The sequence below is a fragment of the Schistocerca americana genome, chromosome X (assembly GCF_021461395.2).
Source record: "Schistocerca americana isolate TAMUIC-IGC-003095 chromosome X, iqSchAmer2.1, whole genome shotgun sequence".
NCBI classification, from domain to species: Eukaryota; Metazoa; Arthropoda; class Insecta; order Orthoptera; family Acrididae; genus Schistocerca; species Schistocerca americana.
The window spans coordinates 180,157,654-180,184,268 of NC_060130.1; the positions used below are offsets into that span (position 1 = coordinate 180,157,654).

The 26,615-nt window shown below is 46.0% G+C and overlaps 1 protein-coding gene and 1 non-coding gene across 2 annotated transcripts in view; both read left to right on the plus strand.

Annotated features, from left to right (window-relative positions):
• LOC124555654 (growth/differentiation factor 8-like) overlaps positions 1–26,615 on the plus strand; it is a 435,974-nt gene that overhangs the window by 174,495 nt on the left and 234,864 nt on the right. The gene's annotated exons all lie outside the window — the stretch shown is intronic.
• On the plus strand, positions 135–209 carry Trnas-cga. The gene has a single exon. It is a non-coding gene; the product is annotated as a tRNA-Ser (tRNA).

Genomic DNA, 26,615 nt, shown 5'->3' on the forward strand with positions numbered 1-26,615 from the left:
CAAACTTTACGGAAGCTCTCCTGCGAACCTTGCAGAGCTAGCACTCCTGAAAGAAAGGAGAGCTTCTGTAAAGTTTGGAAGGTAGGAGACGAGGTACTGGCGGAATTAAAGCTGGGAGAACGGGGCGTGAGTCGTGCTTGGATAGCTCAGTTGGTAGAGCACTTGCCCGCGAAAGGCAAAGGTCCCGAGTTCGAGTCTCGGTCAGGCACACAGTTTTAATCTGACAGGAAGTTTCATATCTGTCCGCACTCCGCTGCAGAATGAAAATACCATTCTGGAAACATCCCCCAGGCTGTGGCTAAGCCATGTCTCCGTAATATCCTTTCTTTCAGGAGTGCTAGTTCTGCAAGGTTCGCAGGAGAGCTTCTGTAAAGTTTGGAAGGTAGGAGACGAGGTACTGGCAGAAGTAAAGCTGTGAGGACCGGGCGTAAGTCGTGCTTGGGTAGCTCAGTTGGTAGAGCACTTACCCGCGAAAGACAAAGGTCCTGAGTTCGAGCCTCGGTCCGGCACACAGTTATAATTTGACAAGAAATTTCATTACAAATGATCTTCACACTTTCAAATGATTGTGAAAATGTTTGTATTGACGTAAGGTATTATGGGATTATATTTACAGAATGAAAAACTCAACAAGTTTTTTGTGTCAGGGTAACAAATGTTCAGAATATGAACCGTTAGTCACACGGGAAGTGTCGAGTCTGTAGTCCAGTTCGGCCTACACTCGCCCCAAAGTGTCCGCATCGATGTCAGTCAGAGCTGCCCTGATACTTCCGACTTTACAAAGATATGCTGTTCCCTTAAATTTCTGTACCCACTCGTAAATTGAGTGTCTGGTAGGTGGAACGTCGTTAAATGTGGTGCCGAATTTCCTATGCACTGCAAATATAGACTCACTCTTGCAGAGTTCCATCAGGGAAAACGCCTTCTCGGTTGATCTCGCAGACATGTTGACTGTAACCAAAAAGTTACTCAGTTACTGTATCCGTGCATATAATCATGTAATACCTTACACGAAAATGTCTACATCATTTTGAATAATCGCGTATAAAGAGAAACTACGAAGCGGGTTGCTCATTCAGAAATCGCACTGATTGTGAGATGCCTCATTCGAGGAGGAGAAATGTCATGTAGTAACTCGACAGTAGCCTATACTGCGTTCGATATATTGATCAACGATATAGCTGCTCACGTTAATCGAGATCCCACCACTGTCACACAAATATGAAATCGATGCGGATCAGGAGGGCCACATTTAACCCCTGGAGCATTTCGATCAGCTCACAAGAGGACAGACATATTGTTCGCTTGGCCTTGCAGAATCGTATAACCGTGGGTTGTTTGCAGCAGTGGCCGGGCGGTTCTAGGCGCTTCAGTCTGGAATATTTTTCTTGCAGTAGCTAGTCTAAATTTTACACTACTGGCCATTAAAATTGCTACACCACGAAGATGACGTGCTACAGACGCGAAATTTAACCGACAAGAAGAAGATGCTGTCATATGCAAATTATTACCTTTTCAGAGCATTCACACAAGGTTGGAGCCGGTGGCGACACCTACAACGTGCTGACATGAGGAAAGTTTCCAACCGATTTCTCATACACAAACAGCAGTTGACCGGCGTTGCCTGGTGAACCGTGGTTGTGATGCCTCGTGTAAGGAGGAGAAATGCGTACCATCACGTTTCCGACTTTGATAGAGGTCGGATTGTAACCTATCACTATTGCGGTTTATCGTATCGCGACATTGCTGCTCGCGTTGGTCGAGATCCAATGACTGTTAGCAGAATATTCTCTCTACTTCGGCCATCGTCACCTATTTTTCTGCTTAAATGACAAATCTCATCAACTACTTTGAGTGTCTTGTTTCCTAATGTAATTCTCTCAGTATCAAGTGATTTAATTCCATTCCCCTTGCTTTACTCTGGTTGATGTTCATCTTATAACATCTTTTCAAGGCACTATACATTAAATTCACCTGCACTTTGCCGACTCCGATAGAATAACAATGTCATTGACAAATTGCAAAGGCTTCAACCCCGCATCACTCCTGTCTCAGCTGCTGGTTCCCTTTCATGTCCTTTGACCCTTACAACTGCAGCTTGGTTTCTGTATAAGTTGCAAATAACATTTCACTTCCTGTATTTTATCCCTGCCACATTCCGAATTTCAAGGAATGTATTCCGCTCGACATCGTCAAAAATTTTCTGTCAGTCTGAAAATACCGTAAACGTAGGTTATATGGAGTTACCAAAAAATGTAAATGCCAGGTTCGAATATCAACAATATTAGGAAAAGGATAGATTGTTATTCATCGTAAAGATGACCCGCTGAGCTGCAGACAGGCACAACGAAAAGACTGTTACGCATTATAGGTAGACAGGTCGGAGTTGCCAGTAGTAGCCGTCATGTGTGCGTTAAGTGTGCTTGCTTGTATGAATGTGTGTGAGTTTTCTTCGCTGAAGAATACTTTGGCCGAAAACTATAGTGTGTTAGCAATCTTCTCGTTATGCCTGTCTGCAGCTCAGTGGATCATCTTATAGGGAATTATTTACGAGAAAATTCGGAAGCAGTAATTGCAACTCTCAATTTCTACTTCGCGTAAAACTTGGAAGAGATATCGATAAGTATCAAAAGTACAAATGTGGCTTTGAGGGCAGAGGCATACCTGTCGTGTTTGTGTCCTCGTCATCAAATGCTACAGTGACAGAGCAAGGTAGCGCAGTTGCTAGCACACTGAATTTGCATTCGGGAGGATGATGGTTCAAATCCGCGTACGGCCATCCTGTTTTAGGGTTTCCGTGATTTCTCTCAATCGCTTAAGAGAAGTGCCAGGTTGGTTCCTACGAAAGGGCACGACTGATGTCCTTCCGCATCCTTCCATATTATGAGCCTGTGCTGTGTCTCTAATTACGTCGTTGTCGAAAGTGCGTTAACCACTTTCGTTCCTTCCCTACTCCAGAGGCTACAGCCGTTAAACATTACGCACAACAATTCTGCTCATAAGCCGTACATTTCATAGACACTGTACAATGAAGTGCACTAAAATTGTAAATTTCAGACATTTTTTTTTTCAGTTATTGTGATCCTTGCGTCAGAGATTGAGAAAAGTGTTAGACCCTAATTGAGTGACTTGCTGACACTGTGTAAGTGCCGGTGTATAATCTGCACCTCGTGATTGTGGATAAGGAAAAACTAGAATCGGTCGCACTAGCGTCTTTTATGCGTCGTCCTTGAGAGATGCAACGCTCTGCCTCAGAACATGTCAGAACCTTGACACACTCAATCGATTAAATATCTAGGCGTAACGTTGGATAGCGATATGAAATGGAACGAGCATGTAAGAATTATACTGGGGAAGGTAGATGGTCGACTTCCATTTACTGGCAGTGTTTTAGGAAAGTGTGATGGATCTGTAAAGGAGACCGCATATAGAACACAAGTGTGACATATTCTTGCATACTGATCGAGAGTTTGGGATTCCCAAGAGGTCGTATCAAAGGAGGACACCGAAGCAATTAAGAGGCGAGTCACTAAAACTGTTATCAGTAGGTTCGATCAACACGTGAATTTTATGTAGATGTTTCGTCAACTCAAATGGGAAAAATGACGTTATTTTCGCAAAAATTATTGAGAAAATTTAGAGACTCGTCATTTTAAGATGACTGCAGAACGAGACTACCGCTGCCAACGTACAATTTACGCAAGGACTACGAAAATAAGAGTAATTAGGTCTCGTGCGGCGGCATACAGATAGTCGTTCTTCCAGCGCTCTATTTGAGAATGGAACAGGAAACGAAACGATTAGTAGTGGTAGAAGGTGTTCTTCGTTTTGCACAATGTGGTAGCTTGTGGAATATCCATGTAGATATACGTAGCTGCATGTAAGGATTATGACTCACTTCAGATGCTGACCACTGGTCTCGTAATCTGATCCTGTCGAGTCAAAGAATCATCTCTTCCTTCTGCTCAAGTGATTTAAGCGAACTACAGGGGGATTTGAAGCCTACCTGGAGCAGACTGCACGGTGCAGGCACAGTCGGAGGGCAGCCGCCGAGCCGCCACTCAGGAGAAGACGCTACTAAACGACGGAGAGAAATTTCGTGGAACTGTATAAGCGTCAGAACTGAGACGGCGCTCCGACACTTATTACAACACAGAAACCTGATGAGTCTCTCGGCTGGTTCCCGGTTTCAGACGAAGTAATTAGGAAGACTGAGCCAGAGCGCTGGCTCAGTTCGATTAAGATGGGGGAAGGAGGTGACGTAGTCGCATACAAGAAACCATCTCTTTATTAGCCTGAAATGATATGCGGGGACCTACATTTGGAAGTCCGAACGGAGATACGGGCTCCGCTCCTCCAACTGCACCAACTCGCTCCCAGGTTGCAAGGAAGATCCTGATCAGGGAAGTATTCCAATGTACACTTCTAACCACTAAAATTGCAACAACAGGGAGGATAGAAAACAACGTAAATGTCAGAGGTGTGTGACAAAAATAATGAGACCGACTTTGTATCTGCCAAAGTTATTATTTTTTTCAAGCAGTCCCCTTCAACTTGGTTCAAATGGCTCTGAGCACTATGGAACTTAACTTCTGAGGTCATCAGTCCCCTAGAACTTAGAACTACTTAAACCTAACTAACCTAAGGACATCACACACATCCATGCGCGAGGCAGGATTCGAACCTGCGACCGTAGCGGTCACGCGGTTCCAGACTGTAGCGCCTAGAACCGCTCGGCCACCACGGCCGGCGCCCCGGCAGAGGGTTCATCGAACTACCTTCACAATTCTCTATTATTCCAATCTCGTATAGCGCGCGGATTGAATGAACACCTATATCTTTCCGTACGAGCTCTGATTTCCCTTATTTTATCGTGGTGATCGTTCCGCCCTACGTAGGTAGGTGTCCACAAAATATTTTCGCATTCGGAAGAGAAAGTTGGTGACTGGAATTTCGTGAGAAGATTCCGTCGCAACGAAAAACGCCTTTCTATAAATGATTTGCCGCCCAAATCCCGTATCATTTCTGTGACACTCTATCCCATATTTCGCGATAATACAAAACGAGCTGCCTTTCTTTGAACTTTTTCGATGTATTCCGTCAGTCATACCTGGTAAGGATCGCACACCGCGCAGCGGTATTCTAAAAGAGGACGGTCAATCGATGTCGGTCCGTGAGGCCTAGCACGAGGTCGGCGTTCCAAAACATCCCAACGGAGTTCTATAGGATTCAGGTCAGGACTCTGTGCAGGCCAGTCCATTACAGGGATGTTATTTCATGTAACCACTCCGCCACAGGCTGTTCATTAAGGACAGGTGCTCGATCGTGTTGAAAGATGCACTCGCCATACCGGAATTGCTCTTCAACAGTGGGAAGCAAGAAGATGCTTACAACATCAATGTAGGCCTGTGCTGTGATAGTGCAACGCAAAACAACAAGTGGTGCAAGCCGCCTCCATGGGCGGCCGAAGTGGCCGTGCGGTTAAGGGCGCTGCAGTCGGGAACCGCGTGACCGCTATGGTCGCAGGTTCGAATCCTGCCTCGGGCATGGATGTTTGTGATGTCCTTAGGTTAGTTAGGTTTAACTAGTTCTAAGTTCAAGGGGACTAATGACCTCAGCAGTTGAGTCCCATAGTGCTCAGAGCCAACCCCCTCCATGAAATAACGACCACACTATAACACCACCGCCTCCGAATTTTGCTGTTGGCACTACACACGCTGGCAGATCACGTTCACCGGGCATTCGCCATATTCACACCGTGCCATCGGATCGTCACATGGGGTACCGTGATTCGTCACTCCACACAGCGTTTTTCCACTGTTCAGTCGTCCAATGTTTACGCTCCTTACTCCAATCGAGGCGGCCTTTGGCATTTACCGGCGTTGACCAACATGACTCTGAGCACTATGGGACTTAACTTCTGAGGTCATCAGTCCCCTAGAACTTAGAAGTACTGAAACCCAATTAACCTAAGGACATCACACACATCCATGCCCGAGGCAGGATTCGAACCTGCGACCGTAGCGGTCTTGCGGTTCCAGACTGTAGTGCCTAGAACCGCTCGGCCACTACGGCCGGCATTTACCGGCGTGATGAGTGGTTTATGAGCAGCCGCTTGACCAGGAAATCCAAGTTTTCTCACCTCCCGCCTAACTGTCATAGTACTTTCAGAGGATCGTGATGCAGTTTGGTATTCCTGTGTGATGGTCTGAACAGATGTCAGCATATTACGCATTACGACCCTGTTCAACTGTCGGCGATATCTGTTAGTCAGACGAGGTTGGCCTGAACGCTTTTGCGCTGTACATGTCTCTTAACGTTTCCACTTCACTATTACATCGGAAACAGTTTACCTAGGGATGTTTAGGAGTGTGGAAATCTCGCGCACAGTCGTATGACACAAGTGACACCGAATCACCTAACCACGTTCGAAGTCCGTGAGTCCCGCGGAGCGGCCCATTCTGCTCTCTCACGATGTGTAATGACTACGGAGGTCGCTGATATGGAGTACCTGGCAGTATGTGGCAGGACAATGCACCTAATATGAAAAACGCAATTTTTTGGGAGTGTCCGGATACTTTTGATGACATAGTGTAGTCCGCATCGGCAGCTATACACCGGCGGAGACTTTGTTGCCTGTCTTGGTAGCAACGCTGAAAGGTTTCAACTGGTAGGGCCTTTAACGTGTACCGCGCGCGGTAGCCGCGTGGCCTGAGGCCTTTCCGCTGTTCCATTATCCTCATCACATAACGAAAACAGAACTTCATTGACGGTGGTCTCAAAAATCACGCGATGGCTGTACGAAACTGAAACTCGGACTGAGCATCTGGAGTGGAAATTTTGGAAATTTGTGGTAAGCTACTATGGGACCAAACTGCTGAGGTCATCGGGTCCTACTTAATCTAACTTAAACGGTCTTACGCTAAGGAAAACACACGCTAAGGAAAACACACCTATTTACACAAGGAAAACAACACAGCATGCCAGATCGTTCGCAGTGTTGCCAATTTCATTACTTTTCTTACACACCTCATACTTACAGTGCATATACAGTATTGCAGGAACAGTGTTTAATTGATCTGGGTGTATGCAGGGATGCCAGCTGCAGGTACGGCATGACTAGAGCCTCCGACCTGTGAAGCACGGCGGCAATGGGCAGAGCGCGTGCTAAATTCACACTGCGTGCATTTTTTTCATTTTGTTTTTCGTTTGTTGCTCCTTTTCTGCAAAAGGATATTCCTCTCATCTTGTACTTCGATACGGAAAAATTTACACTACAGGCCATCAAAATTGCTGCACCAAGATGATGACGTGCTACAGACGCGATATTTAACAGCCAGGAAGAGGATGCTGCGATATGCAAATAATTAGCTTTTCAGAGCATTCACACAACGTTGGTGCCGGTGATGACACCTACAACGTGCTGACGTGAGGAAAGTTTCCAATCGATTTCTCATACCCAAACAGCAGTTGACCGGCGTTGCCTGGTGAAACGTTGTTGTGATGCCTCGTGTAAGGAGGAGAAATGCATACCATCACGTTTCCGACTTTGATAAAGGTCGGATTGTGGCATATCGCGATTGCTGTTTATCGTATCGCGACATGGCTGCTCGCGTTGGTCGAGATCCAATGACTGTCAGCAGAATATGTAACCGATGGGTTAAGGAGGGTTATACGGAACGCCGTGCTGGATTCCAACGACCTTCTATCACTAGCAGTCGAGATGACAGTATCGTGCAGGCACGTCTCGATCCCTGAGTCAACAGATGGGAACGTTTGCAAGACAACAACCATCTGTATGAACAGTTCGACGACTTTTGCAGCAGCGTGGACTATCAGCTTGGAGACCGTGGCTGCGGTTACCCTTGACACTCCATCACAGACAGGAGCGCCTGCGATGATGTACTCAACGACGAACCTGGGTGCACGAATGGCAAAACGTCATTTTCTCCGAAGAATCCAGGTTCTGTTTACAGCATCGTGATGGTCGCATCCGTGTTTGGCGACATCGCGGTGAACGCACATTGGAAACGTGTATTCGTCATCGCCATACTGGCGTATCATCCGGCGTGATGGTATGGGGTGTCATTGGTTACACGTCTCGGTCACCTTTTGTTCGCATTGACGGCACTTTGAACAGTGGACGTTACATTTCAGATGTGTTACGACCCGTGGTTATACCCTTCATTCGATCCCTGCGAAACCCTACATTTCAGCAGGATAATGCACGACCGCATGTTGCAGGTCCTGTACGGGCCTTTCTGGATATAGAAAATGTTCGACTGCTGCCCTGGCCAGCACATTCTCCAGATCTCTCACCAACTGAAAACGTCTGGTCAATGGTGGCCGAGCAACTGGCTCGTCACAATATGCCAGTCACTACTCTTGATGAAGTGTGGTATCGTTTTGAAGCTGTATGGGCAGCTGTACCTGTACACGCCATCCAAGCTCTGTTTGTCTCAATACCCAGGCGTATGAATGCCGTTATTACGGCCAGATGTGGTTGTTTTGGGTACTGATTTCTCAGGATCTATGCACCCAAATTGCGTGAAAATGTAATCACATGTCAGTTCTAGTATAATATATTTGTCCAATGAATACCCGTTTATCATCTGCATTTCTTCTTGATGTGGCAATTTTAATGGCCAGTAGTGTTTTTAAAAAGTCAGGTTGAGGCCTGCTTTGTGGGACTTGTCATCAGCAGAACACGCTATAAAAAGAAAATATGGGAGGAAACGACTACTATGTTCCATGGCAGCGAATTCCCCACATCACAGGAACGAAACACAGTGTGTAAATTATTTTAATTTTATTTACACTCCTGGAAATTGAAATAAGAACACCGTGAATTCATTGTCCCAGGAAGGGGAAACTTTATTGACACATTCCTGGGGTCAGATACATCACATGATCACACTGACAGAACCACAGGCACATAGACACAGGCAACAGAGCATGCACAATGTCGGCACTAGTACAGTGTATATCCACCTTTCGCAGCAATGCAGGCTGCTGTTCTCCCATGGAGACGATCGTAGAGATGCTGGATGTAGTCCTGTGGAACGGCTTGCCATGCCATTTCCACCTGGCGCCTCAGTTGGACTAGCGTTCGTGCTGGACGTGCAGACCGTGTGAGACGACGCTTCATCCAGTCCCAAACATGCTCAATGGGGGACAGATCCGGAGATATTGCTGGCCAGGGTAGTTGACTTACACCTTCTAGAGCACGTTGGGTGGCACGGGATACATGCGGACGTGCATTGTCCTGTTGGAACAGCAAGTTCCCTTGCCGGTCTAGGAATGGTAGAACGATGGGTTCGATGACGGTTTGGATGTACCGTGCACTATTCAGTGTCCCCTCGACGATCACCAGTGGTGTACGGCCAGTGTAGGAGATCGCTCCTCACACCATGATGCCGGGTGTTGGCCCTGTGTGCCTCGGTCGTATGCAGTCCTGATTGTGGCGCTCACCTGCACGGCGCCAAACACGCATACGACCATCATTGGCACCAAGGCAGAAGCGACTCTCATGGCTGAAGACGACACGTCTCCATTCGTCCCTCCATTCACGCCTGTCGCGACACCACTGGAGGCGGGCTGCACGATGTTGGGGCGTGAGCGGAAGACGGCCTAACGGTGTGCGGGACCGTAGCCCAGCTTCATGGAGACGGTTGCGAATGGTCCTCGCCGATACCCCAGGAGCAACAGTGTCCCTAATTTGCTGGGAAGTGGCGGTGCGGTCCCCTACGGCACTGCGTAGGATCCTATGGTCTTGGCGTGCATCCGTGCGTCGCTGCGGTCCGGTCCCAGGTCGACGGGCACGTGCACCTTCCGCCGACCACTGGCGACAACATCGATGTACTGTGGAGGCCTCACGCCCCACGTGTTGAGCAATTCGGCGGTACGTCCACCCGGCCTCCCGCATGCCCACTATATGCCCTCGCTCAAAGTCCGTCAACTGCACATACGGTTCACGTCCACGCTGTCGCGGCATGCTACCAGTGTTAAAGACTGCGATGGAGCTCCGTATGCCACGGCAAACTGGCTGACACTGACGGCGGCGGTGCACAAATGCTGCGCAGCTAGCGCCATTCGACGGCCAACACCGCGGTTCCTGGTGTGTCCGCTGTGCCGTGCGTGTGATCATTGCTTGTACAGCCCTCTCGCAGTGTCCGGAGCAAGTATGGTGGGTCTGACACACCGGTGTCAATGTGTTCTTTTTTCCATTTCCAGGAGTGTATATTTTACAAACACAACATGAACATGTAATTCAGAGAATGTAATCCCACTGTCATGGCAGAGCGCCTTCATCTACAAAGTAATGGGTAAATACAGTACTTTGTCAAAAATATAGATAGACCAGAAGTACAACACATTACCATGCTTAATACGGTGTAGGAAACCCGTTGGCATTCGAAACAGCTTCCAGTCAACTAGTAACGGATAAATACAGTTCCCGTATGGTTTCCTAAGAAATGATATATTAATACCATTCTTCCTGCAAAATAGTGGCAACTTGAGGTAGCTATGATGGAGTTGCACAGCGATCACGTCCCCTTTTCTCCAAAGTAGACCACAAAGGCCCCGTAATAGTGATATCTGGTGTCCGTGATGGCAGAGAACGTGTATCACTCTATCTTAGTGCGAGCTGTTTGAACAGGTGCCCAGTCGTCTTAGAGCACAGCGTCACTACTGGGGAACAAACATTGTATCGTGGGATGGGTCTGATCGGCGAAGATGGTCACTTTATCTTTGGCGGTAGTGAGACCTAGCAGAGAAACCATGGGGCCCATAGAATACCACGACATGGCTACTCAAATCATCACCGAAACCCCACCATGTTTCACTCTTGGGATGTAAGCTCGCCAATAATCTGGAAACAGGGTGAACAAGACCATTCCGACCAAATGGCGTCATCCCATTGCTCCTTAGTCCAGATTTTAGTGTTACGGGCATTTGCATCACCGGCTCGTCCCGGCGGAGGTTCGAGTCCTCCCTCGGGCATGGGTGTGTGTGTTTGTTCTTACAAGGGAACCTCCCCATCGCACCCCCCTCAGATTTAGTTATAAGTTGGCACAGTGGATAGGCCTTGAAAAACTGAACACAAATCAATTGAGAAAACAGGAAGAAGTTGTGTAGAACTGTGAAAAAATAAGCAAAATATACAAACTGAGTAGTTCAAGGAAAGATAAGCAACAATAAGGACGGTAGGAACCCAGGACAAACTCTTATGTTTTCATCACTTTTTTGGGAGTGATTATCACATCCACAAGAAAACCTAAATCGGGCAAGGTAGAAGAATCTTTTTACCCATTCGCCAAGTGTACAAGTTAGGTGGGTCGACAACATATTCCTGTCATGTGACGCACATGCCGTCACCAGTGTCGTATAGAATATATCAGATGTGTTTTCCTGTGGAGGAATCGGTTGACCTATGACCTTACGATCAAATGTTTTCTGTTCCCATTGGAGAGGCACGTCCTTTCGTCTACTAATCGCACCGTTTTGCAGTACGGTCGCAAAACACAGACACTAAACTTATTACAGTGAACAGAGATGTCAATGAACGAACGGACAGATAATAACTATGCAAAAATAAAGAAAGTAAAATTTTCTGTCGAGGGAAGACTTGAACCAAGGATCTCTCGTTCAGCAGCTGCTCACGCTACCACGGGACCACGGCGCTTCTAAGCACACTTCGTCCATGATGTTGCTTATGTGGCCTATGGACTACTCAGTTTGTATATTTTGCTTATTTTTTCACAGTTCCACACAACTTCTTCCTGTTTTCTCAATTCATCTGTGTTCAGTTTATCAAGGCCTATCCACTGTGCCAACTTATAACTAAATCTGAGGGGGGTGCGATGGGGAGGTTCCCTTGTTAGGATAATTTAGGTTAAGTAGTGTGTAAGGTTAGGGACTGATGACCTTAGCAGTTCAGTCCCATAAGATTTCACACACATTTGAACATTTTTTTAAACATTTGCATCACTGATGGCTGGTTCTGGAATTCCAGCCAGCACAGCAATTCCTTGCATATGGACCTTTCTTCGTGTTGCTTTGGAGCTGACAGGGTACGCAAATGCGACATTCAGCTCTGCATTGAGTTTTGCAGCTGTCGTCGTCCTATTTTTCACCGCAGTCCTTTTCAGTATCACGATCACTAAACAGATTTTCGTCCTGCATGTGACTTATGGGATAATGTTTTTCCGCTTCGCTCGTATTCGGTATAAATCTTCGATACGGTGCCTCTCGAAGCAACAAACACATCGGCTTCCTCGGTTATGGAAGCACCCACGACAGGAGCGCCAACACTTTGGCGACGTTAGAATTGACTTAGGTCTGTCATAAAGCACTCACAAATACACCGAACACAGTCCTGACCACAACTGACACTTACAACGTGTTGAGGACAATGCACAGATGCCGTTCGTGATCAAGTACAACGGAGCAATCTGCAGGCTTGGCTATCATCTGCATTTATGTACAAGCACGTATTCTCGCAATATTTCCATATTTTCGTGCAAACCCCGTACTTTTTTGCAGTGTGAGTTGGATTTATGACTGCGTATCCGTTGCAGAGTATCCTCTCGAATTGCAAAACATCTGTCCAAAGTATGCACAAATTCCAGACTGAAATTTTGACTCTGCAGCGGAGTGTGTGCTGATATGAAAATTCCTGGCAAATTAAAACTGTGTTTGGGACCAAGACTCCGACTCGGGACCTTCGCCTTTCGCAGGCAAGTGCTCTACCGACTGAGCTACCCAAGCACGGGTCACGACCCGACCTCACAGTTTTATTCCGCCAGTACTTCATCTCCTATCTTCCTAAATTTTACAAATTTCTGTTTCGTACGTGGTTGTATAGAATACAATATACCCTAACAGTGTCTACATTCAGAGCCTCGTGAAAGATCCTCCACTCAGCTATCCATTATCCCCAACGTTCAATGTGTGAATCTTCTAGGCTAGGCCGAGAATGAATATGGTTAAGTAATTTTCTAGCACAAAAAAGTAACAGATATTCCGTTTACAGAGAGGATTTACGATATAATCGAAATAAGTGTCCAAGGAATAGAAAAGCAACTGAAATCACTCAACAGAGGAAGTCCACTGGACCTGACGGGATACCAGTTCGATTCTACACTGAGTACGCGAAAGAACTTGCTCCCCTACTAACAGCCGTGTATCGCAAGTATCTAGAGGAACGGAAGGTTCCAAATGATTGGAAAATAGCACAGGTAGTTCCAGTTTTCAAGAAGGGTCGTCGAGCAGATGCGCAAAACTATAGGCCTATATCTCTGACATCGATCTGTTGTAGAATTTTAGAACATGTTTTTTGCTCGCGTATCATGTCATTTCTGGAAACCCAGAATCTACTCTGTAGGAATCAACATGGATTCTGGAAACAGCGATCGTGTGAGACCCAACTCGCTTTATTTGTTCATGAGACCCAGAAAATATTAGATACAGTCTCCAGGTAGATGCCATTTTCCTTGACTTCCGGAAGGCGTTCGATACAGTTCCGCACTGTCGCCTGATAAACAAAGTAAGAGCCTACGGAATATCAGACCAGCTGTATGGCTGGATTGAAGAGTTTTTAGCAAACAGAACACAGAATGTTGTTCTCAATGGAGAGACGTCTACAGACGTTAAAGTAACCTCTGGCGTGCCACAGGGGAGTGTTATGGGACCATGACCTAGTAGATAGTGTCGGAAGTTCCATGCGGCTTTTCGCGGATGATGCTGTAGTATACAGAGCAGAAAATTGCAGCGAAATGCAGGAAGATCAGACAAATGTAATGTATTGCCAATACATAGAAAGAAGGATCCTTTATTGTATCATTATATGATAGCGGAACAAACACTGGTAGCAGTTACTTCTGTAAAATATCGGGAAGTATGCGTGCGGAACGATTTGAAGTGGAATGATCATATAAAATTAATTGTTGGTAAGGCGGATGCCAGGTTGAGATTCATTGGGAGAGTCCTTAGAAAATGTAGTCCATCAACAAAGGAGGTGGCTTACAAAACACTCGTTCGACCTATACTTGAGTATTGCTCATCAGTGTGGGATCCGTACCAGGTCGGGTTGACAGAGGAGATAGAGAAGATTCAAAAAAGAGCGGCGCGTTTCGTCACAGGGTTATTTGGTAAGCGTGATAGCGTTACGGAGATGTTTAGCAAACTCAAGTGGCAGACTCTGCAAGAGAGGCGCTCTGCATCGCGGTGTAGCTTGCTGTCCAGGTTTCGAGAGGGTGTGTTTCTGAATGAGGTATTGAATATATTGCTTCCCCCTACTTATACGTCTCGAGGAGATCACGAATGTAAAATTAGAGAGATTCGAGCGCGCACGGAGGCTTTCCGGCAGTCGTTCTTCCCGCGAACCATACGTGACTGGAACAGGAAAGGGAGGTAATGGCAATGGCACGTAAAGTGCCCTCAGCCACACACCGCTGGGTTGCTTGCGGAGTGTAAATGTAGATGTAGACCCATTGTTTTTCTTCTTTTGGGTAGCGTCACATTTCATCTATTTTTTAAAATAAAAAAATAGACTTGCTGTCTCCGTAGCGTCAAGCATGCGGATGAGCTGCAGCCAGTCGACTGCACTGGAGGTAGCAGCAGCCGTTAGTAGTGGCTGTTTTGACCGCCTAGTGCGCCACCATACCTGACTTCGCTGGCGAGGAGTCGAACAGATGCAGGCACATCATTCCATCCAAGTGCTAGCGCGCCAGTTTCTCATCAACCCTTGACCTGATGTCTTCAGTGGGTTAGGGGAGAGATGTTGAGAACATGCCGACCAGGGCTATAGTCCAACACTCTCTTTATCGACGTAGATCGAGAGAGCGCGGGAGGAATTCGGTCTTGCGTTATGTTGCAGGAAGGAAGCGTCACGGAGGCATCGAAGCCACAGGTGTCAATAGGCCCGTTGTCAAAATTACTGGCTATGCGAACCAGAGGTGACGATGTTGTGTGTAACCCATACCATCACGTCAGCTGCTGTGTTCGTCTGACTAAGACAAGTGGAATGTGCTCCGAGCATTAAACAGTGTTGCCGCTGGCCGGCTCTTAACCACACATTCGCATCGACTCGTTTACAGACCCGCGTTTACTGGAATGCCTTTGCTTAATGTCTTAATGCCCAAATGGCTTATAAATTGGTTCAAATGGCTCTGAGCACTATGGGACTTAACTTCTGAGGTCATCAGTCCCCTAGAACTTAGAACTACTTAAACCTAACTAACCTAAGGACATTACACACATCCATGCCCGAGGCAGGATTAGAACCTGCGACCGTAGCGGTCGCGCGGTTCCAGACTGTAGCGCCTAGAATCGCACGGCCACTCCGGCCGGCCTTATAGATTGGATACGAACAGATGTATGCCCCGTTCGTCGCTACACAATGGCGATATTTCGCGACAATCTACAAGTTGTTAAATTATTGAATCATATATTGAGGCCTAGATACTCGTGACTTGTAACTAAGCTATTATGGACCCGCCCGGTTGGCCGTGCGGTATAACGCACGGCTTTCTGGGCGGGAAGGAGCGCCTGGTCCCCGGCACGAATCCACCCGGCGGATTTGTATCGAGGTCAGGTGAGCCAGTCTGTGGATGGTTTTTAGGCGGTTTTCCATCTGCCTCACGCGAATGCGGGCTGGTTCCCCATATTCCGCCTCAGTTACACTATGTCGGCGATTGCTGCGTAAACAAGTTCTCCACGTACGCGTACACCACCATTACTCTACCACGCAAACATAGGGGCTACACTCGTCTGGTGTGAGACGTTCCCTGGGGGGTCCACCGGGAGCCGAACCGCACAATAACCCTGGGTTCGGTGTGGAGCGGCGGAGGGGTGAAGTGGACTGCGGTAGACGTCGTGGGGTTGCGGACCACTGCGGCTGCGACGGGGACGGAGCCTCTCCGTCATTTCTAGGTCCCCAGTTAACATAAGGAATAAGCTATTATGGGGAAACTTTTGTCTCAAGTCATTTCTTTCGCTGTTCTGCATTTCCAAATGCGCTGCAAACGAAAGTCGAATATATTCACCATCAAAGTTTCATGCTGACCTCTACAAAACTCTAGAGAGCCCACAATCTCCTACGAGCCTTCCGATACACTGAAATAAATAGACTAAGGACTGTGTAGTTTGATTTTGAAAAATCTGCGTCACGACATTTAAAATGAGCGCCACATTTATCTTCTGTTTCGCAGTGTCTGAAGTTGATGGGAGCCCTCGTTATCTCCTCCGAGGCTCGTGATACTTATAGAGTCCCCAATGGGAGTCATGCGCTGTGTTCGCGCACATCCTCACATTATCAGTCCGGTTTCTTTGTGGCTTATCGCCAGTGTTGTGAACGACGCGTCCAGTTTAACGGTTGCAGACATCAAATAAACGAGGAAAGCCAACAAAGACGGCATTCATCTCGCCAGTTATTCGGTTTTTGAAGTATGGGCTTACTGCGCTTGAATGCGAAAATCTCATTTCGCAGTTGGCGGAGATGTCTAACGCTTGAGTTTAATCGAGAGTAAAGAGCAAAATTCACTAGTCCTCGACTGCCGACCTGCTTCTGTTAAATATTTTTTTCCATTACACAGGCTCTTTCAAAAAGATTAATCCGACTTCACAAGGCCATATCTTCTACGTGAATCAGGACAGAAATTTGAGACACATTTTAATTGACATGTAGCCCCTACAATGTCTCTACTTTCAAATGAACCATCTCAGTTTACAAATTTCATGCCCCTTTATACAATCTTGTAGTAATTTGCACAATTACGTATAGAACCACATTTGTCATTTACCTTTTAAAAACATTCAATGTGCCCTCCACAGAACATTTAGGTGTTAGTTCAACTCGTCGCAGATTTTGGTGAGAATGCTGTTTCTGTGGGGTAGCACGTCATCCAGAGTTGCTGGAAGGGAAGAACAGAGCCGGAGTCTCCACAATACCGTTCTTGGAGGTGCTCGTTACGGCCGATCCAACATTGAGGCAGCTTATTGTTACACGCAGCTACCATTGCAACGAACAAATTTCGGAGGTTATTCAGCGATATTTTCTGAGGATTTTGAATAAGAGATTCCTGTTTTACGGTGGCACGTTTCAGGGTAAAGATATAATTATCATTAGTTGGGTTTGCTATGTCATTTATTCATGTTTCTGTGAAAATACCTTCACTACATGGAAAAAGCGTGTAGCATACAACCTTTAAAATGTAGAACACAAGATAACTGTAAGCGCTGTGATGTGGTTGGGAAAAACTCACAAGGAAACCACGTGGTAATCGCATTTTTGTAACTAAAAAATTACATCAACTTCAGAACTTAAATATTAATAGTCAAAAGCAGTTAGATACAATTCTGAAAAATTCTCGATACAACCGACTTTGAAGTTTTCTGAGGAACTTTAATCCGCCAATATTAGGCATTTCTCAAAACTAGCCACTTGGCTCACTTCGTAACGTTGGAGAATGATTATTCGGCAGTCAGTGGTTCGAATCTCACCGTGATTTTTTTGTCGTATTTTCTTCGTTCGGTTAGAATGCCTACATAAGTTAGGTATAAAATTAATCAGACCTATGCCAATTAACACATTTCTAATCATCATTTTTATGAAAAGTGAAAAGCTTCTTACATTACGTATCGCACACAAAATTGCAGTTTTCCTTGCACGTGTGAATTATTGATTACCAATATTTTATAAAAGACTGTTAATGTTTCTTCAAACCCTCTCCCGGACGTGGCTTATTGTGGATTCGCATTCGAACATTGCTCCGGGTATAACGCGTGGTGGATCCACAATCGAACACTAACTCAGGTCTACTCTGGGTCATAGGAGCCATCCGCAACACACGCACAGACACATATAGAAAACAGAGCAAATGCACTGCAGATGTAGAATATGTGGTTGGAAGTGACTGGATACATGCGAGTAGAGTGCTGTTCTATACCGTCCGACCAGAAAAATAGTGCATTTGCGCTAGGTGTTGACAACTGTACTACATTTACGAGAATACATAGCAAAAAGTAATGTCATGATTGCCTGGATAAAAGTGACATAAAATCGATAAAATTGACGGAAAATACGTATAAATTGAGGGAAAATGAGCCGAAATGCGAGAGAATTGATGGAGTACTTGCATGTCTTCTGCTTAATGAAGGAAAATTTTTGTACATGGGAACGAGTATGTGACGGCAAGAGGAAATCGAGTAAAAGTTGACATGGGAGCACCAGAAACCAGGGAAACAGTCAGCGATAAGACGACTGGACTAAAATGTTTAACGTCGATGACCACCAAATGTAGACCAATAAATTTATATATGTTGGATCACCAGCCCAGATGTGCCCCCAAAGTTATTAGTTTATAGATTCTTTATAAAGTGTCCTTAGCTAAGGAGCGTTGCATTACCGTCTGGGGGGGACTGCAATACACAACTACAGCTGTTTTAAACCGAGACAAACAATATTTACAATGTGCTTCTCTTTAATCCCTACCAATCACAACCATGCAGTGTCAGATAACAAATAGCTTACAGAACAGTTGCTGCATCGTTTTTAACAATATTCTGCTGTATGTCTATAGAGATAATAGTGATACATACAGGTTGACTGCTGTCTTTGATGCTGTCCTGGAAAAGAGAACCATCTGCCTCTAAACTGACATGGATCTGCGTTAAAGGTTGATAGAATGTAGATAGGGTGATCGGTTGAGAGGGTTTGTAACGACGTGTGATTTAATGGCAGACTGATGATGCATTCTAGAGAGAGGGAGATGTTGCTGCAGGTCATTTACCGATCATTTAACTATTTTTTCCGTTGTTTTCTCAGGGTGCATCAGTTGTGTGGTACGACTTGCGATCCACTCGTATAAAATTGCGTGTTCTCTTTGTGACTTCTTATTTTTTTTTTTTTTTTTTTTTTTTTTTTTTTTTTTTTTTTTTTTTTTTTTTTACTCTCATTTTGTTCGCATTTGTTCGTTGCATCTGCTCGGGGCGGACGTCGTAAGACATCCGTTTAAGTTCGTTGTTGATCGATTAGCTCAGTTTTTTTATTACAGAGGGCTGCCAACCCTCTGACCGAACACGCTGAGCTACCGTGCCGGCATGACTTAGAGCGCTAACTAACTGCAGTCGTTAATATCAAATGTCTCCATACCACAGTCAGCAGAGGACCTCCAACGCATATGTGGTCAATCATGTCCATCGATAGAAAACCTCTTTCCACACCCTCCTCTAGACGAACGAAGATATATGAGATGTACTTCATTTCTCTGCCACATGTAGGATTTAAATCGAGTCTTCAGTTTCACAACTGCAGTGATTCTATGTTAGTGATAGTTGTCTGTGAGGTTCTGCAATCTCTATGTATACACTTGCTTGACAATTGTCTTGTTTACGGACTTAGTGCAGCACGGCGTGTAATTTCACATGTCGAACACCACTGCTATTTATTTGTCTGTTTCCTTGTAAGAGTCATTTTCCGTTGCTGACAATCATTTTATAGGGTTGATGCAAGCATAGTATAATTTCTGAACCGTAATCGGATGTGAACAGTGGACGTTATACATCTCCAGAAAGTTATGTTGGGCATGTATAACAAAGAATCGGCGTTTTCTTTGGCGTGAAAGGTAGTTTTTTTAATCACCTTACAGCTTGTCACCATAGGTTATCGGAGAGAAACTTTCAGGGAGAATGTATGTTCAAATGGCTCTGAGATCTATGGGACTTAACATCTGAGGTCATCAGTCCCCTAAAACTTAGAACTAGTTAAACCTAACTAACCTAAGGACATCACACACATCCATGCCCGAGGCAGGATTCGAACCTGCGACCGTAGCGGTCGCGCGGTTCCAGACTAAAGCGCCTAGAACCGCTCGGCCACACTGGCCGCCGAGAATGTATGTCATACGTTGCAAATATATTCCTGCATTAGAGTATTAAGAGCATTGCGTTCCACCAGACGAATAGGTCGGAAACCGCACAGCTGTAGCATTATAGGATGTTTAAGTGCAGAACTATATCGCCCTTGGAATGTGTTTATGTTCCACAATCATATCTCTCTCTCCGATACCTTCTTGGTATGGACACCAGACACTGGGACAATACTTCAGAGTTGTTAGCGCAAGTGATTTACGTAAATTGCTTCAAACTCCATCCGCCTGGAGCTCCATCATGCATAAACCACACTTTTCTTTTTAACCGTCTGTTATATCACCTTAACACTCTCATATCTACTATACACCGCTAACGGGGCCTAACCTCCTCGACATGCAACCATATAGAGAGATCTTGTGCACTTGGATGGGTGCCGTGAGTCAGATTGTTGCGGAACAGTCTTCACTGAACAGTGGTTACGGACTCAGATCACTCTGTTCCTTCATGTGACATGGAATTTAGCGGGTATAGCACCGTCCTACTTCTGGTCGGTTGTAAATTAAATCAGTTACAGGGTCGCAAGGAGGGTTGGTCAAAGTTAATGCGGGGAGAACTTTCAATCTCCAAATTAATTGTTGGGAAGGCGGGTGCCAAGTTGAGATTCATTTGGAGAGTCCTTAGAAAATGTAGTCCATCAACAAAGGAGGTGGCTTACAAAACACTATTTCGACCTATACTTGAGTATTGCTCATCAGTGTGGGATCCGTACCAGGTCGGGTTGACAGAGGAGATAGAGAAGATCCAAAAAAGAGCGGCGCGTTTCGTCACAGGGTTATTTGGTAACCGTGATAGCGTTACGGAGATGTTTAGAAAACTCAAAAAAGTGGCAGACTCGGCAAGAGAGGCGCTCTGCATCGCGGTGTAGCTTGCTGTCCAGGTTTCGAGAGGGTGCGTTTCTGGATGAGGTATCGAATACATTGCTTCCCCCTACTTATACCTCCCGAGGAGGTCACGAGTGTAAAATTAGATAGATTCGAGCGCGCACGGAGGCTTTCCGACAGTCGTTCTTCCCGCGAACCATACGCGACTGGAACAGGAAAGGGAGGTAATGGCAGTGGCACGTAAAGTGCCCTCCGCCACACACCGTTGGGTGGCCTGCGGAGTATAAATGTAGATGTAGAAATATAGATGTAGAACTCTATCAACCGGCGTCAAACTGAATAACTGCTTGCATATGGGGCAGATGTGAAGCAATACGTCAATGACTTGCTCAGTTCGCGAAGATCTTTCTCTTGAAAATCATCATCCAATTATTCTTAGTTCAAATGGCTCTGACCATTATGGGACTTAACTTGTAAGGTCATCAGTCCTCTAGAATTTAGAACTACTTAAACCTAACTAACCTAAGGACATCACACACATCCATGCCCGAGGCAGGATTCGAACCTGCGACCGTAGCGGTCGTGCGGTTCCAGACTGTAGCACCTAGAACCGATCGGTCACCACAGCCGGCCCCAATTATTCTGTAACTGTAATATTTTGCTTTCCTGCACATGCACATCTCATCTACCGACTTCCTTGCCATTCGGATAATTCCTTCGTGGTGGGTATCTTTTTTTTTCTTGGTGTGTACAATGCTCGCTATTAAACCTATCAGATTTCGAATTTATCCAAAAATTTAGATTACATAACATTTAATTAACAGTTGTTCATGCAGAGAGAGAAGTTACATGTGGCGTAAAGTTTGATGCATAAAAGCAATTTTATCTTTGGGTGAGAACAAAATGGCATAATGACTAAATTTGCCAATAGTTGAACAATAAATAACTGAATTGTTTTGGCAAATGTGTTGTCGTTTAAACACATCCTACACGATTGGTGCACATAACATTTAGAAAATTAAGTATCATCTCGTAATCAGATGCCGCGTGGGCAAATATATTGGTGTTGCCTATCAAACCACAGTTTCATAATCGTAAGGCAACAAGTTTTCCATGCATAATGTCAAGAAACTGGTGAATTGATTTAGGAATCTTTATCGCGACTCGGTGATCTCGTTAACTTCTCAGAAAGTGCCCCTCCGTGTTTTATCTGTGAAGACTCACATGCCTACTATCACGTAGCTATTAAAATCAGTCCACGGTATTTTTAGAACGAGCGCAGGCGCTCCGCGTTTAAATTTATAGCTTAGTGCCACAAATGCTCCTATTTCGTGCTTCTTGTCTGGTTAGTTCGTGTAAAAGAAGTTTACTTTAGAGTGCTGCCGAGATGGATTGAAACCGGTTTCACCATTGATACGGTCGTAATTGAAAAAAATCCCTTAGTGATTGTATTATCTCGGCTGAATTAAAAGCCTTATCTAGGAGTGCGGAAGTAAGTTATTTTAGGCGAGGGAGAAAAGCGTTTCTTGGACTTTGAATCGGTGTCCCCAGCTGATCTTCGCTTGTGGTTCGGTGCCTCCGCACTCGCTGACTGTTGCCACCTTCACAGTTGCCGGCTTTCCTGCCAAATCCCGCCCCTCTGCTGACGACAATATTTTGCAACCGATTCCCCACATCTCGGCTGCAACTAATGAGTAAACCTGCAATTATGAAATATACTCAGAAAAGTGATAGCGTGGTGACGTGTTCTACGGTCGTTTCATGTTCCACAACGAACCATTGCATTTTTTGTAACAGTGCCAAGGTCGATAGAGGGGTGAGGTTGATAGAAATTCCTGTACATTCCAGTTCAACATTTATTCCCCCGGCGAACGTTAAGCATACAAACGAAAGACAAAGAGCAGGTTTTAAACTACACTCCAGTCACTGTTATTTAGATTTTCATTGGTTTCTCCATATCAAACACGACAAATCCCTAAAAGGATTCGACCAGGAAGATCACTAGAACAGAGCGCCTTGCCCTAATGATCATTGGATTATTGTATATTCTATTGATCACACAATAGACATGAGAATTAGAAGGTACTTAAAGTTCATATTCTTCAGAGCAGCTTCCTATGTTTATTGCAACACGGTGGCCCTCTTGGAACCATTATGGCCGTTAACACCATCAACAAGCTCACTAAATAATCAGGCGCCTATTGAGATGCATCAGGACGATGATGACCTTGCCTAGTTCAAAACCGTATAAATCATTACTTGAAAATTGTTCAAATGGCTCTGAGCACTATGGGACTTCACTTCTAAGGTCATCAGTCCCCTAGAATTTAGAACTATTTAAACCTAACTAACCTAAGGACATCACACACACATCCATGCCCGAGGCAGGATTCGAGCCTGCGACCGTAGCAGTCGCGCTGCTCCAGACTGTAGCGCCTAGAACCGCACGGCCACTTAGGCCGGCAATTATTACTTAAGTGCACTAGCCAACAGCAATGTGGACACAGTTTTGTTTTGTAGCGTAGTTCAACGTCATATTGTTCTCTCAAAGCCGGCCGCTGGTGGCCGAGTGGTTCTGGCGCTATAGTCTGGAACCGCGCGACCGCTACGGTCGCAGGTTCGAATCCTGCCTCGGGCATGGATGTGTGTGTTGTCCTTAGGTTAGTTAGGTTTAAGTAGTTCTAAGTTCTAGGGGACTTATGACCTCAGCAGTTGAGTCCCATAGTGCTCAGAGCCATTTGTTCTCTCAAGTTATTGATAATTGACGAAGATGCATGCATTTATTTGTGATCTCATACTCAGAACGTTTAGCAGATGCTTCACATCGATATCGCTAGAGCGCCATCTCGGTTTACGCAGTGGCACAGGATTTCATCGTGGAACTTGCATTCTCTCAAAAGAAGATTAAAATGATAAGCTTCCAGGGATCTACACTACTGGCCATTAAAATTGCTACACCAAGAAGTAATGCAGATGATAAACGGGTATTCATTGGACAAATATGTTACACTAGAACTGACATGTGATTACATTTTCACGCAATTTGGGTGCATAGATCCTGAGAAAAAAATGGTTCAAATGGCTCTGAGCACTATGGGACTCAACTGCTGTGGTCATAAGTCCCCTAGAACTTAGAACTACTTATACCTAACTAACCTAAGGACATCACACACATCCATGCCCGAGGCAGGATTCGAACCTGCGACCATCGCGGTCGTGCGGTTTCAGACTGTAGCGCCTTTAACCGCTCGGCCACTTCGGCCGCCATTGATCCTGAGAAATCGGTACCCAGAACAACCACCTCTGGCCGTAATAACGGCCTTGATATGCCTGGGCATTGGGTCAAACAGAGCTTGGATGGCGTGTACAGGTACAGCTGCCTATGCAGCTTCAACACGACACCACAGTTCATTAAGAGTAGTGACTCGCGTATTGTGACGAGCCAGTTGCTCGGCCACCATTGACCAGACGTTTTCAATTGGTGCGAGATCTGGAGAATGTGCTGGCCAGGGCAGCAGTCGAACATTTTCTGTATCCAGAAAGGCCCGTGCAGGACCTGCAACATGCGGTCGTGCATTATCCTTCTGAAATGTAGAGATTCGCAGGGATCGAATGAAGGGTAGAGCCACGGGCCGTAACACATCTGAAGTGTAACGTCCATTGTTCAAAGTGCCGTCAATGTGAACAAGAGGTGACCGAGACGTAACCAATGGCACCCCGTACCATCACGCCGGATGATACGCCCGTATGGCGATGACGAATACACGCTGGCAATGTGCATTCACCGCGATGTCGCCAAACACGGATGCGACCATCATGATGCTGTAAACAGAACCTGGATTCATCCGAAAAAATAACGTTTTGCCATTCGTGCACCCAGGTTCGTCGTTGAGTACACCATCGCAAGCGCTCGTGTCTGTGATGCAGCGTCAAGGGTAACCGCAGCCATGGTCTCCGAGCTGATAGTCCATGCTGCTGCAAACGTCGTCGAACTGTTTGTGCAGATGGTTGTTGTTTTGCAAACGTCCCCATATGTTGACTCGCGGATCGAGACGTGGCTGCACCATCCGTTACAGCCATGCGGATAAGATGCCTGTCATCTCGACTGCTAGTGATACGAGGCCGATGGGATCCAGCGCGGCGTTCCGTATTACCCTCCTGAGCCGACCGTTTCCAGTTCTGCTAACAGTCATTGGATCTCGACCAAAGCGAGCAGCAATGTCGCGATACGATAAACCGCAATCACGATAGGCTACAAGCCGACCTTTATCAAAGTCGGAAACGTGATGGTACGCATTTCTCCTCCTTACACGAGACATCACAACAACGTTTCACCAGGCAACGCCGGTCAACTGCTTTTAGTGTATGAGAAAACGGGTCGCAACTTTCCTCATGTCAGCACGTTGTAGGTATCGCCACCGGCGCCAACCTTGTGTGAATGCTCTGAAAAGCTAATCATTTGCATATCACAGCATCTTCTTGCTGTCGGTTAAATTTCGCGTCTGTAGCACGTCATTTTCGTGGTGTAGCAATTTTAATGGCCAGTAGTGTAATTCACGCTGGAGCAGTCTACCACGTGCAGGACCATGAAAGCGAGTTTTTGCGGACTTTAACAGTATTGGATGGTCTCTTTCACGCACTGCTTCAAAAGTCATGACCACATTATTTATAAATTCATTCAGTACGGATTTCGTACCATCGAAATCCTGGGGAAGAATTTAATGGCATCACTTAAAGTAACATTAGATGCTGTTACACTATCGACAATTGCATTGTTAGGTGAGTCCGTGACTCTTTGGTTACTGACGATCTGTGGCGATTCGAAATAGCACCGCCGCTGCTGAAAGCGATGCGCTGCCCTGTGAGAAGGTGAGATGAGCAGAATGATGCCAGCCGTACTGCGTTGCCACCAGCCGTACTGCGCCGGGCTTTGCCCGCTTGCTGCTGCCCACCGCTGCTGATGAAGTTCGCGAAGACGACGCCCGCCGTCCGCTGCTGACGCCGCGTGTCGTGCTCCGGCGGTCCTGTAAGGACCGCATCGACCGCTCCGTCTCGTTGTCGCTAGGCCGTTCCTGCGACCCAGGCGGCGTCGCGAACAGAAGCTGCTCTCGCCACTTCTTCCCTGTCCGGGGCCCATCTCCCGGCATCTGCTTCTTTCTTCTACTTTTCTCCCTGCGTCTATTCTCACTGGAGTGCGAGTGCTGTTGCTCGTAAGAGTCTCAGAGCCCTCACTCAAGTCATGACGACGGACTGAGTATGTATGAAATATCAGTCTAAGATATCATTAGAAAACCTCACACCAGGCACCAGAAATTGTTTACCTATGTCGTTCCTAATGCAGAATAGAAGGAAGACAGAGATTAAAGAACAATCCGCAGTTTCCGAGCGCTAAGGAGCAAATGCAGCAAGACAACTTCATGTGATAGCTTGGCTCAGCGCCAAACACTCTCACAGGCCACTTACATGAGGTGTGAATTTCCAGACTGGACAGGTTGATCGAAGCAGGATGCACAAGTAACTCAGTGGCCTGATTAACAGTATGCAGGGTGGTCCATTGATTGTGACCGGGCCAAATATCTCAAGAGATATCAAATGATTCAAATGGCTCTGAGCACTATGGGACTTAACATCTGAGGTCATCAGTCCCCTAGGACTTAGAACTGCTTAAACCCAACTAACTTAAGGATATCACACACATCCATGCCTGAGGCAGGATTCGAACCAGCGACAGTAGCGGTCGAAATAAGTATCAAACGATAAAACTACAAAGAACGAAACTTATCTAGCTTGAAGGGGGAAACCAGATGGCGCTATGGTTGACCCGCTAGATGCCGCTGCCGTAAGTCAAACGGATATCAA